Source organism: Limulus polyphemus, unplaced genomic scaffold (genome assembly GCF_000517525.1).
Source record: "Limulus polyphemus unplaced genomic scaffold, Limulus_polyphemus-2.1.2 Scaffold1730, whole genome shotgun sequence".
In the NCBI taxonomy this organism is placed as follows: domain Eukaryota; kingdom Metazoa; phylum Arthropoda; class Merostomata; order Xiphosura; family Limulidae; genus Limulus; species Limulus polyphemus.
In genome coordinates this window covers 70,661-78,701 of record NW_013667340.1, presented here as the reverse complement: position 1 = coordinate 78,701, position 8,041 = coordinate 70,661, and positions in this window count along the sequence as shown.

The following is an 8,041-nucleotide window of genomic DNA, read 5'->3' as shown; positions in this document are numbered from 1 at the left end:
AACCCGCGACCCTCAGATTGTGAGTCGAGCGCCTTATCCACCTGGCCATGCCGGGCCTACTCAGGAATAATAAGAAAATATTTCACCATGAGGTCATTCAAGGACCGTTTATGGTTTTCCAAAAATACATTAAGAAGGATGTCCAATTAAGACATATAGTTTCAAATATTGGAGCTTATAACTAGTCGTGCTTTTTAAGATTATTTAAGTGTGTATTTTCGAAGAATTATACTCTCATGAAAATACTTTGAAAGACAGTTTTTGATTTCCTAGTGAAACGAAAAATCTAAACTTTGATAGTAAGGTTTATTTTACTGATTAGAAAGCAACTTAGAGGTAGTTGTTTAGCATCGGTTATAGATCTCTGTCGCTATAAGAGCTACACAGTTGTTAATATTATTGTTAATACTATTTCTTAAAATAACATTAAAATAAAGAATTTCTCGTGAAACGTTCTTTTAACTTTCTATTCGTTGAACACCTATATCATTTATTATTAGAAAAGCGATATTGATAAATGAATCGTATGGTTTAAAATTGAAAACAGACCGAAAGAAGACAATAGTTTATTTTTATAATGTCAAGAATAATAAGCAGACTGGTGAATATAATGCGAATCCATTACGCATCTAATTGTTTATCTTTTAGATAAAATTCACACGTCCCACTAAAAATATGCTAACTTTGTCAATACATTCTCCCACTGATTGGTATTCATATGTAATAATTTCAGCTTTTCTTGCATGGTGCTCTCCAGTGGCAAAGCGGTATGTCTGCGGACTTACACTGCTAGAAACCGGGTTTCGATACCCGTGGTTTGGCGGAGCACAGATGCCCATTGTGTAGCTTTGTACTTAACTACAAACAAACAAATCTCGCATGTTAAAAGGATATTGAATGAGTGCAATAGTTTTAAACTTTTTTCGTTTTCTTTAAACCTTGTCAAATGAGAACCATTTTTTGCTTTTTATTCTATCTATTTATCCCTACGAAGAAATGTTAATTTTTTCTAAGTAAAAATGTTTACTTGCAGTTTTGTGTTTGCAGTGCATATTGGTCACAAGATGTATCAATATGGCATTTCTAATATTTATTTATTTATATTTGTAATATACATAAATTAAGAAGATGTTTAGTTATCTACACATTGAACGTTGTTGTTGTTGTTTTCGTTTTGCAAATGATAGGTTTGGGTTAAATTAATAAATTATAAAAACCGGAGAAAAATGTTAGTAGCAAAGAAAATGAGCAGAAATTAAATTGCTCTTGTAAAAAAAAGCCGATTGGCGAGCTATCTATGGTAAATTGCCATTTTTCCACACAAGGAGAAGCACCTGATACTCGTTAAATGTAAGAGTCCCGACACTGAGAATGACCATTACGTCTCATCCTGACGTTCAGGATATCTCAGCCTGATATTGGCCAAGACCCCCTAGAACCTGAACAGTTTTCTGAAGCATTTCAGACATTTCTCTGCTTGGTGTTGCTTAGCTTAGGAGCACAATGCTTGATCTAGAGTTTGGATAGCCTGTATTTGGTCGAGCACTTGAGTAAGGAGCAACTCTAGTATTGGGACATAGTTATAACCAAGTTGCATTGACGTTTCAATCAGGTGGAAGACCGAGCTATCGATTTGGCTGAGTTCAAGGCTTGAAAGGAAAGGCCTCACTAATAGCTTGGCCGCTTACGCAAATTGGGAATATATACTATGCAATTACTTGGGCAAATCACAGGGATATCCTCCTAGATAAGGGGTTGCCTGATGAGACGATGAGTCATTTTTTTGGTCATGAGAGGCATTTTCACTATAATGGAAGTTGTTTTTGTGGTGACGAGTTCGGAAGTCATGACTTCAAATAAGTTACAAGAAAGGAAAAATCCCACAGTAACAGCTGCAGTGGCCGTGCCTCGGACAGACTGCCTGCAGCATACCAAGGATAAGCCAGCAGCCGACACATCCTGGCACTGCAACAGCACCACAATGTTTTCAGTGAACAAGGCTTCCGTGTTCCCCCCATTGTCTTTGTGCCACAGATAATGTCTCTGAAAGGATGCCACTCTGGAAGGTAACCAAAGCAACCACTGTGGTTGTGGATGTTGGTCACTTCAAAAGTGAACTTCCCATACCTCGATATTCAGCAAGGTATGCAAGGCTAACAGTTTTGACTAATTTTACAGCAACTACTTCACCTCAGGAAAACTCATGGAGGCATGACAATTCTGGCCACTGACTTAGTGGACAGCTTGTGCCAAAAGGTTTAATGGTCAGCCCAATTCTTTCGGGTTGGGTGGTGCATGATATGTGCCAATAAAAATACAAGGGCAAAAGATAAAAGTATTTTGTTGATACAGGAGTTGCCATAAATACATTGATTCTCTGTTGATACAGGAGTTGCCATAAATAACATTGGTTCTTTGTTGATGCAGGAGTTGCCATAAATACATCGGTTCTTTGTTGATACAGGAGTTGCCGTAAATACATTGATTCTTTGTTGATACAGAAGTTGCCATAAATAACATTGATTCTTTGTTGATACAGGAGTTGCCATAAATACATTGGTTCTTTGTTAATATAGGAGTTGCCATGAATACATTGGTTCTTTGTTGATACAGGAGTTGGCACAAATACATTGGTTCTTTGTTGATACAGAAGTTGCCATAAATAACATTGATTCCTGTTGATACAGGAGTTGCCATGAATAACATTGGTTCTTTGTTGATGCAGGAGTTGCCATAAATAACATTGATTCTTTGTTGATACAGGAGTTTCCATAAATTCATTGGTTCTTTGTTGATACAGAAGTTGCCATAAATAACATTGATTCTTTGTTAATACAGGAGTTGCCATATATACATTGGTTCTTTGTTGATATAGGAGTTACCATAAATAAAGTGTTTAATTTTGCTGTGTATTGGGTATCTGAGTGAAGGTACCGCTTTGTCAAGTTAACACCAATAAACTAGATGTGACTGTAGAGGCCAATTTTGTATGAGTGGGGCATTTTTGGGCAATTATTCTTCTTCCCATTATTTTGTTGTGCTGGACTTTAACCTTTGATAGGTTGTGCTCAAGTGTTCTACACACACTGAATATATACTATCCATATTCTTAAGAATGACATAATAGTTATCAATCATAATGTTAGAAAAACACGTAGGTTCAAGAAGTCTTTATAGAAATGAATAAATACCTTTCTTCTTCAGAGGCAAATAGTTATCATATGTTTGTGCGTAAATGTGCCACTTGTGACTTTACCTTTCATTTTGACCCCCCCCCCCGGTCATCTATTTCAAAAATCAAATAAAAGTGTATACACATCTACCTTCATACTCCGGCAACTGTAAATCCCCCTTGTTTTTGTTCACAAATGTAATATATAACATGTACAAAGCTTGATCCTTCCTTGCAATATGACCTGGTATGGTGGCCAGGTGGTTAGGGAGCACTCGACTCGCAATCTGCGGGTTCGAATCCCCGTCCCACCAAATATGCTCGCCCTTTCAGCTGTGAGAGCATTATAATGTGACGGTCAATCCAATTATTCGTTAGTAAAAAGAGTAGCCCAAGAGTTGGCAGTGGGTGGTGACGATTAGCTGCCTTCCCTCTAGTCTTTCACTGCTAAACTAGGGACGGCTAGCGCAGATAGCCCTCGTGTAGCTTTGCGTGAAATTCACAACAAACAAACCCTCTAGTTTTTCACTGCTAAATTAGGGACCGTTAGCGCAGATAGCCCCCCGTGTAGCTTTGCTTGAATTTCCAAACAAACCAAACCCAGCAATTTTGCTGTGTGATCTTGGTGTTATATTAATATTATAATAATCAGTGTATCATTTTATTCGCTTATTATGTAGCACTTAATTGAAATTAAACGTTAAAGAATTCTAATGCATGTTATTGTGTTTTAACAAGATAAAAAGTAAAACTGAATTTCCTGTCAAAAATGTTATTGGATACGTTATTACTTTTATTGTTTAAATAATTTCCACTGTTAAAGTGGTTTTTATCGTTTATTTCGAATTTTGTATACTTTGTATTGTATTGCATGGTATTGTAGTGGTTTATCTTTGTCAAAGTTTCTTTGTGTGTGTAACGTAAAACATTAATTAATTATAAAATGAAGTGCGTTAAGTGGCGTGTTACTTGTATTTGCAACTGTCCTACTGATTCTTTTTAAAGTATTTTTGTAATGTGAAATTGTGACTTCATCAATTTTAAAAAGAAAAAGCAACAGAACTAAGAGCTAAGTGTTTCACACATTTCAGGTTTAAGAGGAACTTCTCGAATGTATTTAGTAAATCTCGCAAAGGAAGAGATACATGCTACAAACGATATGACAAACCGGAGACGAACGACATGAAATTAACCTTTCTCTGATTACCTTTATAGGTTAAATTATAAATGTAATTATGTTATTTCGTACCTTCTTGGGATATTTATATATGTGTGTGTGTGTGTGTGTAAAACTGACATTTATTTAATGCCTATCTGATAGGCCTAACTTCTGCTCGGTCAATGGTTATCAGTATTCCGTGCGAAAAAGTAATCGAAATAGGTCAGGGATATTAATTGTTCCCAACCTGAGCTGTTGAAGCAAGAACTCCCAAAGAAAACAACCTTTAACATATGATGAAACAGAAAGACGCGAAAAATGTGGTAATTATGGTGACAGAACAGAAGTTCAATCTTCCTAAATATTTTCTTTCCTTTCAGTTGTTTTGGTTTTTGTATTGTGCCAATTAATGCGATAATGTTTTCTTCATATTACGTTTCAATGACTATTAGCTTGCCCAATTATTTATGTGTGACAAAACATATGAAGTAGAGAATTAACACTAAAAAAAAAAGAAGACGAGAATATACCTATTTAACATCATTATCTTTGTTTATCTATCTATTGTCCCTTTCTAACTCAATACATCTAACTTTCTGTTGTCCGATTCTCTCTGCCAATCAATCTATCTGTATTATCAACGTTTCTACTGGGTATCTATTTTATCTATCTATTTTATTGTCCGTTGCTTGATGACGATAAAACAGTTGTGAAAGAGTCTTTCAGATGTCTTATCAAATACCAGTTATAGTTTGAGACATTTGTTCAGTACGAAGAACAATATTTTTGCAAAGCGTTAAACCACAGACGAGGTAGGAGCTCTTGAAGTTAGTAACAACTTCATTCGTAAAAAGGTTTTTGTTTGTTTTGAATATTCGCGAGCATTGCTACAAAATGGATACCTGACTTAGATGTCTCTCACTTTTGAACTGATAAAGTAGAGAGAAGGTAGATAGTAAACAGTTTACCCACCTCCAACTTTTGGGCTACTCTAACCGAATAGGAGGTTTTGGGCGTCCCTCTTAAAACACACCAACGTCCCCCAAAGTACGGAGTGTAATTTTGCGCCATTAGAGTGTAAACCATGGACCCTCTGACTTAAAGTCCGACACTAAACACCCTGGCATTCCTGGCCCTCATGAAATTGACATTATCAGTTTCATGTGTAAATGTTTTTCGTAACGAAGATCCAACAAACAGAAGCATTGATGAGCAAGGTTAACTGGCTGATGCAACAGAAAAGCAGCTTCATTAGCCAGTCCTCCTTGCTCAAAGAAGAACTGGCTGATGTAACACTTTATACAAGATGATATATATATAAATGGAAACGACTCTCACACACACAAGTTTTCTTTTTTGCGGTCACAAGAATCCTACAAAATACTTTTATTAACATATTGCTTAAGTAAACGAAATCGTGCGTTGAGAAAACGGTGATACAATGTTGTCCCAAACTCAAGTCTAAAGGTGTCGTTTCGAGAAGAAAAATAACAAATAATTTCGGTTTTATCATATCATTATAGCATTAACGACAACCCAGTTGATTTTTTTTTACTTGTAAACCCATTATGTTTTCCAAGTTTAAAAAATGCTTTTAACGTGAAGTCAAATTTCCGAGACAAAGGATAACTAGAGACATCTATTGGTAAAAAAATGAATGTCAACAAATAGTTTGGTAAGTGTTTGAAGGAGTTCATTTCGCCTTTTATTTTCACTTCTAGGGATAATTTTATTCTATTAAAAACAAAAAAAATGGTAAACTAACACTGTCCATTTCCTGCTAACACAGATCTTTAACTGTAAACTGCCAAAAATAGCAAAATATTATTCTGATTATTTACAGCTGATATTGACCAACAAGCTTCTTATACACGTTTCTCCATCAAGTTGTCTCATTATTTTGCCATAATTACCCAACACATAAGTTATATATAATATATATCTATATATATTTCTATATAGGTGCTTACTAGTCTGCAGTTAGATTGTACTAGGGTTAAAGCTAAGAATTTCATTATTGTAACAATTCCTGCTAACCTAGAGTAGCCCCCCAGTGGCACAGCGGTATGTCTGTGGACTTACGCTGCTAGAAACCTGGTTTCGATACTCGTGGTGGGCAGAGCACAGATAGTCCTTTGTGTAGCTTTGTGCTTAATAATAAACAACGACACAGAGTAGTCCCTTAGTTGCACAGCAGTATGTCTGCGGACTTACAACGCTAGAATCCGTGGTGGGCAGAGCACAGATAGTCCATTGTGTAGTTTTGTGCTTAATAATAAACAACGACACAGAGTAGCCCCTTAGTTGCACAGCAGTATGTCTGCGGACTTACAGCGCTAGAATCCGTGGTGGGCAGAGCACAGATAGTCCTTTGTGTAGCTTTGTGCTTAATAATAATCAACGACACAGAGTAGCCCCTTAGTGGCACAGCAGTATGTCTGCGGACTTACAACGCTAGAATCGGTGGTGGGCAGAGCACAGATAGTCCATTATGTAGTTCATTTTTTACTTTTATTGCTTACAACGGAGATCAATAAACATGAGAGGTAGATCAACAGATTTGCTGAGGAGCTTCTCATAACACGTATACTTTAAAGGAGATCAATAAACATGAGAGGTAGATCAACATATTTGCTGAGGAGCTTCTCATAACACGTATACTTTAAAGGAGATCAATAAACATGAGAGGTAGATCAACATATTTGCTGAGGAGCTTCTCATAACACGTATACTTTAAAAGTATTTTCGTTTGTGAAAAACCTAATAGCTGTTAATGTAATGAAAAAATACTCACTTAATACAAGCAAAAATTAAATTGAAATTTCCTTTCATTACTCTATGTCTGTTTGTTTGTTTTTAATTAAGCACAAAAATAGCATTAAAAATCTGGTTTCGATATCCGCTGTGGGCAGAACACAGATAACTCACTGTGTAGCTTTGTTTTTAATAAACAACTAATAAACAAACAAAAATAAATCTTTCGTAAATACACACATGTTGTTTACACAAATCCTGTTCACTTTAATAACGCACATTTGATCAGAGAAGACGTTACTGGTGCAAACAACACAAGCGATCAAATATTTAAGTCATTTAAGCCCTTTGAAATTGAACAAAGGTTGTTTTATATAGCAAATAAGACAAACTTAAAAGACTCAAGACTCTTTTAGGTTTTCACTTTGAGTTTAAGTATAAAGATTATTTACACGACTTACACTTATAAATCAATAAGCACAGATTTTTTTACGAGCTTCATAAAATAAGTCAATGAAACGAAACCCTCACTATGGATGGATGGATTTTGTTTTAGCGTGGGAACTAAACATTGTAAAACATGAATAATTCCATCTCCAAACATTTTCTGGTGAGCATCAGCATCTTTTTAAACTTTTCACCAAAACTATGAAAGTTCCTTGATTATTTTCCATAGAGCTGTTTTGTATTCAGTTTTCTGATGCCAAACTCCATTACTATTTTGCATTATTTCGTGTTTTGGATCATAAGATTTGATAGGAATAATCGAATCTCCTCGAATGCGAAATTTTCAAAAACAGAGATCTTAACAGCTTATCTCTTCAGCCAATAGACATGTATCCTTCACAGTGACAGAAGAATCTGCATTTTTTTACTTCATTTCCTAATTCCGCTTGCTGTCCACGTGTCGTTCATGAAGAAAATCTATGTACGCATGTGCGGCTGATTGTGCGCTC